Source organism: Otolemur garnettii, unplaced genomic scaffold (assembly GCF_000181295.1).
Source record: "Otolemur garnettii isolate 467f Iridium unplaced genomic scaffold, OtoGar3 scaffold00226, whole genome shotgun sequence".
Lineage (NCBI taxonomy): Eukaryota > Metazoa > Chordata > Mammalia > Primates > Galagidae > Otolemur > Otolemur garnettii.
In genome coordinates, this window is record NW_003852621.1 from 1,626,119 (window position 1) to 1,639,123 (window position 13,005).

Sequence of the window (13,005 nt, forward strand, 5' to 3'; positions counted from 1 at the left end):
CCCCTGCTGTCCAGTTGCTGGAGACTTTTTGAACTCTACCACTTGATCTGTGTTCATGCTGACTAGGACAATTGGTTTGGAACTCTTGATTTGGGCTGATCACCCAGGGACTCTCTAAGGTTATAGCCTGGTTGTGTTGTAGAGGGAGGGTCTGATTCTCCTCTCCCAGTTATTGCCAGTGGGGATCAGGATATCTTAATTGCTTGTATTCCACCACAGCTGAGATGTCAACCCAAAGTCATTGATCCACTAAGATTGGTCAGAGTCTAAATACAAGACAGACCCACCTAGCCCCATCATACCAAGTGGGTTCCCAGAGTCTCAGACTGTAGTACTGAAGTGGACCTTGGTAAAGCTGTAGGGGAAAAGCCACAGTCACCAGTCCCAGAACACTGTTAAAGAGCTGGTTAATTACATCTCCAGGAATCCTCAATTTAATTCCACCTTAGCAGCCTCACTAAACAAATGTTGAAAAATAACCATGGAGTGGAATCAGCGGAAAAACACAGGCAACATGAATAACCAGACTATATCAACTCCTCCAATGTAAGACAAAGGAGACACAACAGAAGATTCTATTCATAAACAAATGGCTGAGATGTCAGAAATTGAGTTCAGAATTTGGATAGCAAATAAGATTAACAGGATTGAAGTAAAATTAGAAGTAGAAGTTCATGGAGTAATTCAAAAGTTGTCTCAAGTATTCAATGAATTCAAAAATAGAATCATAAAATATTTTGACAAATTGAGGCAAGAATTTGCATCCCTCAAAGACCTGATAAATATAGTAGAAGTCCTCAGTAATAGGATGGAGCAGGCAGAAGAAAGGATCTTGGACATGGAGAACAAAGCCTTTGAACACTCCCAAACACTCAAAGATGAAAAGAAATGGAGAGCAAAGACAGATCATTTCTTGAGAGAGTTGTGGGACCATTCCAAAAAAGCAAACATTTGCCTTATTGGAATTCCTGAAGCTGATGAGAATGATCTGAAAGGCACAGATGCTCTACTCCAAGAGATTTCAGAGAAAAACTTCCCAAACATGGCAAAAGATACTGAAATGGCAAAAGAAACTGAAATTCAGATAGCAGACAGTTTCAGAACCCCAGCACAATTCAATCCAAATAAAGCAAAGTTAATATGAAAGAGAAAATCCTGCAAGCAGCCAGACATAAGAAAATCATAACCAACAAGGGGGAGAATATTAGAATGATGGCAGATCTTTCCGCTGAAACTTTTCAAGCTGGAAGAGGATGGTCACCAACCTTCAATCTCCTCAAACAAAAGAACTTTTAGCCCAGGATCCTGTATCAAGCTAAACTGAGTTCCATTTATGAGTAAAGTATAAAGTATACTTTAAAGTATAAAGTATCCAAATACTTTAATGACATTCACATGTTGAAGAAATTTACATAACTAAACCAGCTCTTCAAGATATTCTCAGACCCATCCTCCATAATGACCACCACAATGTTTTACCACCAAAGTAAACTACTCAGAAATTATTGATCAAAACTCAATTTGCACAGTGGTGAAAGGATTAAAAACACCCACTGGTCTTTCAAAAAACTGGACACCCAAAATGCTACCAGACTTGTCAATACTCTCAATTAACATGAATGGCTTAAATTGTCCACTAAAGAGGTTGGCTGACTGGACAGAAAACTCAGGCCAGATATCTGCTGCATATAAGAATCTCATCTTATCTTAAAGATAAATATAGACTTGGGGTGAAGGGATGGACAAATTCAGACAAATGGAAAACAGGAAAAAGCAGGGGTTGCAATTTTATTCACAGATATATTAGGCTTTAAACCAACAAAAGTAAGGAAAAACAAGGATGGTTACTTCATATTTGTTAAGGGAAACACTCAACATGATGAGATATCAGTTACTAACATTTATGTGTCCAACCAAAATGTTCCTCAATTTATAAGTGAGACCCTAACAGACATGAACAATTCAATATCTTCCAACACCATAACAGTCAGAGAGTTTAACGCACCTTTGGTAGTGTTGGATAGGTCCTCCAAGAAGAAACTAAGCAAAGAAATTCTGGACTTAAACTTCACTATACAGCAATTGAACTTAATAGACATCTACAGAATATTTCATTCTAACAAAATTGAATAGACATTCTTCTCATCAGCCCATGGAACATCCTCCAAAATTGATCACATCTTAGGCCACAAGGCTAATGTCAGCAAATTTAAAAGTACAGAAATTATTCCTTGTGTTTTCTCAGATCATTATGGAATAAAAGTTGAACTCACCAATAACAGGAATCTGCATACTCATACAAAGACATAGAAACAAAATAACTTTATGCTGAAATATAGCTGGGTCAAAGATGAAATTAAGAAGGAAATTATCAAGTTTTTGGAACAGAATGTTAATGAAGACATTAATTATCAGAACCTGTGGGATACTACACAGGCAGTCTAAGAGGGAAATTTATAGTACTGTAAGCCTTCCTTAAGAGAATGGAAAGAAAGGAAGTTAACAACTTAATGGGATCTCTCAAGCAAATGGAAAAGGAAGAACACTACAACCCCAAACCCAGCAGAAGACAAGAAATGACCAAAATTAGAGCTGAATGAAAAGAAATAGAAAACAAAAGAATTATTCAAAAGATCCCAACTTAATGGGATCTCTCAAGCAAATGGAAAAGGAAGAACACTACAACCCCAAACCCAGCAGAAGACAAGAAATAACCAAAATTAGAGCTGAATGAAAAGAAATACAAAGCAAAAGAATTATTCAAAAGATCAATGAATCAAAAAGTTGGTTTTCTGAAAAATTTAACAAAATTTGTAAACTTTTGGCTAGCCTAATCAGAAATAGAAAATTAAAATCCCTAATTTCATCAATCATAAATGACAAAGGTGAAATAACAACACACACCTCAAAAAATTCTTAATGAATACTACAAACAACTCTATTCTCAGAAATATGAAAATATGAAAAAAATTGGCCAATACTTGGAAGAATGCCACCTTCTTAGACTTACCCAGAAAGAATTAGAAATGGTGAACAGACTTATATTAAGTACTGAAATAGCATCAAATATATGAAATATCCTGAAAAAGAAGATTCTGGGACCAGACAGCTTCACATTGGAATTCTACCAAACCTTTAAAGAGGAACTAGTACCTACATTACTTAACCTTTTCCAAATCATAGAAAAAGAAGGAATACTTCCCAACACATTCTATAAAGCAAATATCACCCTGATCCTCAAGCAAGGAAAAGACCCAACAAAAAAGAAAATTATAGACCAATATCTTTAATGAATATAGATGCAAAAATATTCAAAAAGATCCTAGCAAACAGAATCCAGCATCACATCAAACTAATTATACACTATGACAACGTTGGTTTTATCCCAGAGTCTCAAGGATGATTCAATATACATAAATCTATAGATATAATTCAGCACATAAACAAAACAAAGACCATATGATTCCCTCAATCTATGCAGAAAAAGCTTTTGATATTATCCAGCATCCTTTCATGATCAGAACGCTTAAGAAAATAGGAATAGAAGAGACACTTCTTAAACTGATAGAGGCCACCTACGGCAAACCCACAGCCAATATCACACTGAATGGAATTAAATTGAAATCATTTCCACTCAGATCAGGAACCAGGCAAGGTTTCCCATTGTCTTCACTGCTCTTTAACATTGTAATGGAAGTGGTAACCATCACAATTAGGCAAGAGAAGATGCTCAAGGGCATTTGTATAGGGTCAGAGGTGATCAAACTTTCACTCTTCAATGATGATATGATTGTATATCTGGAAAACCCCAGGGATTCTACTACAAAACTCCTAGAAGTGATTAAGGAATACAGCAGCATTTCAGGTTACAAAATCAATACTCACAAATCAGTGAGTATTCAGATATTCCAACAATAGTCAAGCTGAAAAAAGTCAAGGACTCTATTCCTTTACAGTTGTGCCAAAGAGGATGAAATATTTGGGAGTTTACCTTACAAAGGACTTGAAAGATCTCTATAAAGGGAACTATTAAACTCTGAGAAAATAAATATCTGAAGATGTTAACAAATGGAAAAACATACTATGCTCATGGCTGGGAAGAATCAAGATTGTTAAAATGTCCATGTTACCCAAAGCAATATACAATTTTAATGTAATCCCTATTAAAGCTTCACTGTCATACTTTAAAGACTTCAAAAAAATAATACTTCATTTTATATGGAATCAGAAAAAACCTCAAATAGCCAAGACATTATGCAGAAATAAAAACAAAGCAGGAAGAATCACACTACCAGACCTCAGACTATAATATAAATTGATAGTGATCAAAACAGCATGGTACTGGCACAAAAACAGAGAAGTAGATGTATAGAAGAGAATAGAGAACCAAGAGATGAACCCACCTACTTACCACCATTTGACTTTTGATAAGCCAGTCAAAAACATTCAGTGGGGGAAAGACTCCCTATTTAGCAAATAGTGCTGGGTAAACTGGTTGGCAACCTGTAGAAGACTGAAACTGGATGCCCACTATTCGCCATTAACAAAGATAGCCTCTTACTGGATAAAAGATTGAAACTTAAGACATGAAACTATAAAAATACTAGAAGAAAGTGCAGGGAAACCACTTGAAGAAATAGGCCTGGGAGAATATTTTATGAGGAGAACCCCCCCAGGCAATTGAAGCAATACCAAAAATACATTACTGGGATCTGATTAAACTAAAAAGCTTCTGCACAGCCAAGAACACAGTACGTAAGGCAAGCAGACCAGCCCTCAGAATGGGAGACGATATTTGCAGGTTATGTCTCAGACAAAGGTTTAATAACCAGAATCCACAGAGAACTCAAATGTATTAGCAAGAAAAGAACAAGTGATCCTATCTCAGGGTGGGCAAGGGACTGGAAGAGAAACTTCTCTGAAGAAGACAGGCGCACGGCCTATGGACACATGAAAAAATGCTAATCATCCTTAATCATCAGAGAAATGCAAATCAAAACCACTTTGAGATATCATCTAACTCCCACAAGATTAGCCTACATCCCCAAATCCCAAAACCATAGATGTTGGTGTGGATGTGGAAAAAAGGGAACACTTCTGCACTGCTGGTGGGAATGCAAATTAATACAGTCCTTTTGGAAAGATGTTTGGAGATCACTTAGGGATCTAAAAATATACCTGCCATTTGATCCTTCAACTAAGTATATATCCAGAAGACCAAAAATCACTTTATAACAAAGATATTTGCACCAGAGTGTTTATTGCAGCCCAATTCATAATTGCTAAGTCATGGAAGAAGCCCAAGTGTCCATCAATCCATGAATGGATTAATAAATTGTGGTATATGTACACCATGGATTATTATGCATCCTTAAAGAAAGATGGAGACTTTACCTCCTTTATCTTCACATGGATGGAGCTTGAACATATTCTTCTTAGCAATGTATCTCAAGGATGGAAGAAAAAGTATCTGATGTATTGAGCCCTACTATGTAACCAAATTATAGCTTTCATATGAAAGCTATAACCCAACTATAGCCCAAGAAGAAGGGAAAAGAGGAAGGGGGAGGATGGGTGGAGGGAGGGTAATTGGTGGGACTACACCTATGGTGCATTTTACAAGGGTACATGTGAAATCTACTAAGTATAGAATATAAATGTCTTACACAATAACTAAGAAAATGCAGTAAAGGCTATGTTAACCAGTGAAAATATTTCAAATTGTATATAAACCCAGCACATTGTACCCCATAATGGTATTAATGTACACAGCTATGATTTAATAAAAAATAAAATAAATAAAAGGCAGATTTTATCAGCAAGCTGCCTGGAGTGGCCCTGATGACTCACCATTCCCAGGGCAGGTGAGAATTAAGAGAGTTAATTAAGAGAGCCCTAGAGAGTTCTCCACCCAGCCGGGACGGCTGGATTAGCTGACACCTTTCCTCAGGAAAGCCAAACTTGTCCCCTTAAACACCTCTTTGGTGTGCGTTTATATCACTTTTCTTTCATATACTCCTAAAATGTCAAAACACTCTCATTCTTTTCTGACTCTCCTTACAGAGTGTCACTGGCTCTGGATGTTCTGTTGTCACTGTGGTCACAGCTGCCCTACCATAAGAGACCAAGGGCAAAGCCGGTGGGTGTGCGGAGCTCCTGGCCCTGACTGCCCAGTAAGGCGCATGGCAGCTCTGTGGCTTCCGTGTCTCCTTTGCTAACAGACTGTCTGGTCTTACTCTTCTCGACAGGGACATTTCTAAGATCATTGCTGTGCTCCTTTTTCTAAATTTCCACTTGTAATCCTGCTGGAACTGTTTTCACAGGAGGGTCTGTGTGAGGCCAGAGGCCCTTCTTTCAAGGGCAGAGCTTGGTTTCTGCTGCCCCTAACTGCAGAGGGTCCTCCTTGCTCTGCTGGCCTCACTCCCAGCTTTGCTCTGTCTGTGAGACCAGCAGCATCAGAGTTCAGTGTGCTCCTTTCTGAACCACTCAGTCTCTGGCCCAGTGGCTGTCACTGCATGTGGCTGCCTACTTGGGCATCAGGGCAGGCTGTGTCCAGCCCTCACACCCAACTTTCCATATTGCTTCCCCTGGGGCAGGCATCTGTGACTCAGACTGGCACACCTGTGGGCCACAGGCTCTGTGACACCCACTTTAGGGAACTCAGAATATTCTTCTCATGTTCCAGCTCTTTCTGGTGTTCTAGATCTGGGAGTGATCAGCAAATATCCAGCCTGGAAATTAGAATCAACTCATATTTTAGCAGAAAATTTTTAATATAAAAAGTTTATTAAATAGATTCTGGAGAACAAAAACATAGCACAGGGACCCCAAGACGCTGAACACTTAGTGACTTTGGGCAGCCACACTGGCCTCGAGCTGGGCCTAAGTGGCTCTTGGGGGCAGGGGGCAGGTCCTGGGCAGCCAGCAGTGGTGGTGCCAGTGCTGGAGCCCTCAGAGCATGGGTGACGCTTTCAGGAGTTAGGAACAGCACCTGGATGGGGTCCTCGCTTCCTCTGAGGGTTCCCTGGTGCCCCTGCTGGTAGAGCCCAACACATAGCGCTGCTGGCAATGGAGAGACACTGGCAGCCCCCACCTGGGAGTGCTGGAGTGGCAAGAGCCAGCTCACTACCGGAGGTGGCACAGGCTGAGGGCCATGACCAGCAGTGGGCCCAACACGAGCTCAGGGTCATGACCAGCAGTGGGCCCCACACAGTCTCAGGGCCATGACCAGCTGTGAGCCCAACATGGGCTCAGGACCATGACCAGCAGTGGGCCCAACACGAGCTCAGGGTCATGACCAGCAGTGGGCCCCGCACAGTCTCAGGGCCATGACCAGCTGTGGGCCCAACATGGGCTCAGGACCACGACCAGCAGTGGGCCCCACACAGTCTCAGGGCATGACCAGCAATGGGCCCAACACAAGCTCAGGGTCATGACCAGCAGTGGACCCAACACAGGCCATGACCATTAGTGGGCCCAACATGGGCTCAGGGCCATGACCAGCAGTGGGCCCAACATGGGCTCAGGGTCATGACCAGCAGTGGACCCAACACAGGCTCAAGGCCGTGACTATTAGTGGGCCCAACACAGGCTCAGGGCCATTACCAGAAGTGGGTCTCACATGTGCTCACGGTCATGACCAGTAGTTGGCCCCGCATAGTCTCAGGGCCATGACCAGCAGTGGGCCCCTCACAGTCTCAGGGCCATGACCATCAGTTGGCCCCGCACAGTCTCAGGGCCCTGACCAGCAGTGGGCCCAAGGGCTCATCCACAGCTCACTGGCAGACAAGTTAGCTGCCTCGGCCCCAACACAGGAACAGTGGATGGGCCATGGTGCAAGGTGCCTTACTTGAAACTCCCTGCTAGGGTCATTTAAATTATGAAGTACATTTTGCAGCAGCAGATGATGGTGTCAGGGCCACAGTGTACCTTTCTGGTTACTAGGCTGTGGACTTTTGGGGCAATGATGTAACTGAGCCCCAACTCCTGCAGGCAGGTCCTCCTTCTGACAGTTTTGTTAGAAGTGTCTGGAGACTGAGCTACACCCAGATTTCCTTGAAAACATCAGGTGGACCCCAGAACTGGGCCCCCCCATACCAACTGTCATTGCAGGGATGGCATCTGGGTCTGAAGCCAGCGTGAAATGGAGAGACACAAATCATCTCACAACAGAGGCTCTTGAACTTTAAAGTGAAATGGCAGCTCTGACTTGGTTTGAGAATATCCCGCTCTTCCTTCCCCCATGGACAGCAGTGACGCCTGTCTTGAAAGGCTCCCACCAGCCGTGCACCTCCCCGCGCTGTGCTCCCCTGACTTCCTTAGAGAGCCCAGTGTCTCTGATGGGTGTCCAGACACTGTCACCTGCAGCTCATGTGGCTCATGTGGCTGATGACAGCGTGTCAACCCCTTTCCCATAACTATCTGGGGATTTTAGGAAAAGGTGAAATGACACCCAACTAATTCTTATGTTTTTTACTCTAAAAATCACTCTTGAGGTCCTGGGCAGTTTGTAACCCACACCAAGCTCTACTGAAAGATGCTGATTAGAAGAGGAAGCTGTGACCTGTGGCTTGCAGGTCTGTGCTGTGCCACAAAGTGCTAACTGTCGTCAGGATCTTTGTGTCCCAGCTAGGGGAGCCACGTCGATGCCATGCCCTCGAGTCTTTGTGTGCTCTTTGCACCAGACATGTTTTAATTTGGGCCTGAGGAGCCAAGTCTGCACCCCACTAAATTCCAGGGTGCAGCGTCTAACTAGGGGTGCAGGCAGAGGCACCTGACCCTCTTGATAATGGTTTAAATCTGCCCTTTGTCTGTGCTCTGTGAGCCCAACTGAGAGCTGGAAGAGAAAGTAGGGGCTATTCCTTCTGCTGGGGTGGAGAGGTGGGGCTGCCCGTGTCATCACAGAGGTCAAGGGCATTGCTGGGGTGGAGAGGTGGGGCTGCCCGTGTCATCACAGAGGTCAAGGGCATTGCTGGGGTGGAGAGGTGGGCTGCCCGTGTCATCACAGAGGTCAAGGGCATTGCTGGGGTGGAGAGGTGGGCTGCCCGTGTCATCACAGAGATCAATGGCATAGGCAGCCTGGCAGCCTGAACCCCGAGATGAGAACACAGAATGAGGGAACTCAGCTGTCCTGACTCACTGGCCACATAGACAGTACCCACCAGACCCAGCCTCTCCTAACACGAGTAGACTCAGCCACAGACACTCACTAACATGCACTGAGATGGTAAGTCACCCCCTGAAGGGCAGTTCTTAGAAATCAAGAGATTCCTGGAGACACAGGTCCCTGCCTGCTCCTCAGTTGTCCCTTGACACAGCTGAAGACTTAGAGCCTGTGTTGTTCCTGCACAACTCAGTTTTGATAGGATAAATCGTCCTTTGTGCAGGGGCAGCATGGCCCATTGGCCCCATCTGCTCCTGCTCTGGAGTGTCACACACGGTAGCATGCCTGCGCCCATGCCTTGGGGACATCCTCAGCTCACACGAGAGTGACACCCTGCACCGAGGAGGCTTCAGTTTGCTTTAGGCGTTCAGGACAAGGATGAGCATGAGGGATTCTCTCCAGGAGGGACGCTTACCCCTGCCTCCTAGACTCCCAGCGCCCTGTGAGTTGACTGGTTGTGCATCTCCTCCCTAAGCTCTTCCCTTCATGGGGGCCCAGGTGGCCTCTAGCTATTTAACACGATGACGTCTAAAAGATGTGTGTCGTGAACAGAAGAGCATGTTGGGTGCCATCCAAGGGTAATAATCATCCCATTGAGCTCACTGCAGCCTTTGGCCACAAACATCTGCTGGTATCTGAGCCAGGAGCAGAGCTGAGCCCGGTGTGTCCGCTGAGTCTCCTGCAGTTGGGTCGCTGTGGCTTTTAGTCTCTGTGTTCTACTGAGGCAGGATCAGCACAGAAAGAACTGCACACACTTAATCGATGCATTTTGACGAGCTTGGATGAACACCTGCATCCCTGATCCCACGGCCACAGTCAGGGCCTAGACACGCCCATCACCCCAGAGTGTCCTTGTACATTTCATTCTTTTACTGTACCTCAAAATGTTTTAAGAAGTCAAGAACAGATGTGCCTCTGACCTCCAGCAGTTTGAACTCCTCTTCATGGGTGTGTCTTTACAGTCAGCCTCCGTCCCAGAGCCTGAAAAGCCAACATAAAAATGTGCCTTTCTCCTGGAAGCCTGTGACCCAAAATTGTGCCAAAGTGAATGTGGGGCCTCCCTAGGACCTGGGGGGCAGAGGGTCCCCAAGTCCCTGCTAAGAGGCTCCTGGAATTTGACCCTGTCACTCTACAGACAAGCAGACAGATTGTAAAGGAAGTTGGCATTTGTGACTTCACGTAATTCAGGTTCCAAGATACATACAAAAGTCATCACTGTCTAAAATTTGCTAAAGGGTTTCTGCCTGGTGGGGCAGTCACATCGAGGGTGGTTTACAGATGGCAGCCGGAAATATGGGTGCCTCCTCTGATGTGGGCCATTTAAATTTAGCTAATTTTATAGCCCTCATCTGTGAAATAAAAACAAGAGGAGCCTCCTTCTTCAGCATCATGTTATGTGAATTAATTAACTGAGTGTTAAACATATGGAAAAATTAAAATGTCCGTAAATACATTAGTGGAATCATAAATCTCCATCTTCACTTTGGGGTCTTCATCTCCTGCTCTAGTTTACCAATTCTTCTTACGAGCTTGTGTTTCTTTCTCGTGTTTAAGAAGAAAATTCTGTATCGGAAACTCTGGCAGGCTGGAGCTAAGCAGGGAAGAGGGCAGGTCTTCTGGCCTCAGAGGTGATGGCACCTTCCCAGGTCAGCAGGGATTCAGGGTCCCTCTGTCACCTTCTGGGCTCCCAGCAACCCCTGCAGGCTGTTCCCTCTCTGCCCACAGGGCCCTCCTGCTCCCTCAGGGGACTCATGGCCACCTCCCCTGTCAGTGTGGCCTCCTGCCCCCAACCACATCCCAGTCTATGGCATGGGACTTTCCCCTCCCCTGAATCCCCTTTTCACGTGAGGCCTCTATGCCTCTGGCCTTGACAGGCCATCCTGGTGAGCAGATGCTGGGTGCACCTGCCTCACTCACTGCCCAGAGTTAGGCACAGAGGCAGGCACTAAGTGAACACGACCCTGTCCAGATCGTGTTGGCTGACAGTGGTCTCAGTCTGAGTGGAGCGTCACTGCCGGGGCCCCCGACTCTTTGTGAGGCCCACCATGGCCCCTTGGAAAGAAGATGTTCAGGATAAAACGGTCTGTCACATAACAACAGACGCCTCATTACCCGTCAAATCCGAGTTTCTGCAGCAGCTGGCTCTGGGTGGCTGGAAGCCGTACAGCGAGCAGTGAGGTAAGGGCTCTCAGTCATCTCAGCTGGGCTGACCTCCTGTGTGTCCCCCCATGTGTCCCCACCCCCTGCATGTCCACCCCCCACAGAGGACAACTGCCCAGCCCGAGGTTTGTACTTATCAGTCCTCGTATGGCTTCCGGGGCCACGGAGCATCCTCCCCTTGAGGCGGGTTCAGAGCTGCCTGTGCCCTAGGGGTGACGGCAGAATTCTTCTCTGCTTCTCGGCAGCAGAGGGAAAGGTATGGGCACCGGAGGGCAGATGCACATGCGACTGGAAACCTAGCTCATTGTTCTTACCCCTCCTGCTCTGACACTTTTATTTTCTGTGTACGTCCCCTGACTAGGGGACGGCCCCGTGCTCCCCTCCCGGCGCAGCAAGAGAACCGTGCCGCTGTCCACGGAAGGGGCAGCCTCGCCCGGCACTGTGCACGGTGTCTACTGACAAATCTACTGTGACACGAAGGGAGAGAATGTCTGGGGAGGGAAGCAGTTTCTGTCCTGCTCCTGTGCTCTTTCCCTGGACAATTTCAAAGGCACCAGCCCCCTCTGCCCGAGACTCCACTCACACTGCTGCTGCTGCGCCCCACAGAGGAGCTGGCAGCCTCCCCAGCCGGCCTCCTCTCCTCCATACCGTCTGATGTCTTTCCAGGCCTGGGCTCCCGCGCAGATGAAACAGATGACTTTCTGGGCCGGCTTCTGCTCACAGCAGGCAGGGGCGGCAGTGACTGATTGGTTCAAACGCGAGAATTAATGGGTATTTATATTTCATTAAATTTTATGCTCACTGGAGAATAATGTATCACTCGCAGATATTGAAACATATGTCAAACCTATTCACTTACATATAATTCAATCTGACTTAAACGTATTGATCAAATTTTATTAAAGTCCAATATATCTTCCCCAAAGACCTGCTAACACAGGGTGGTCCTTTCACAGTCACCCAATGGGAGGGGGTGACTGTGCTGAGACTCAATTTATATCATTTTTTTTTTTAAAACAATCATCATGGATGGAATCCTCATTACAAGGTGACCAGGGCCACCTGAAAAACTTGCCTGTGCGATTACTCCGGAAATGGCCAGGCAGGCCTTCCTAGAGTGGCCGCAGAGTGGGTCATACTGAGAGTTGAACATCAGAAGGGCAGAATCTCTCCCAAATACAAGTCTCACAAAGAGCAGGGACACACTCATATTTGGATCACAGAACCCACCGGGAATCCCAACTCTGAATCCCGCGTCAGTGACAGGGGCTGGACGGTTCCCTGGTGCTGCCGTCCTGGGCTGGTGCCCGGCTAGGGGCCACCTGGGTGGCTTTCCCATTCTCTTCCTCTGTCCCACTCCTGAGTTCCCACCAGGCAAATGCGTCTCTGCGTGTCTAATACAGATCTGCTTACAAACAAAAGGACGAGAGCACACACTTCACACATCCTGGAACTGAGACGCTTCCTACTCATTGGTCACGTTGTAAATTTACGAGATCGAATGATGGACACCCACGATTTGTTACTCACTGTTTCTACAATGAAATGCTCGGTTTAATTATAATACGCTGTGCTTATAGCGAGAGCATGTATATATATTTTAGATTGAATTTGAAAATAAACAGCAGTTGTCAAAACACTGTCACCCACGCCTTTCAGACTTTTTTTTTTTTTTTTTTTTT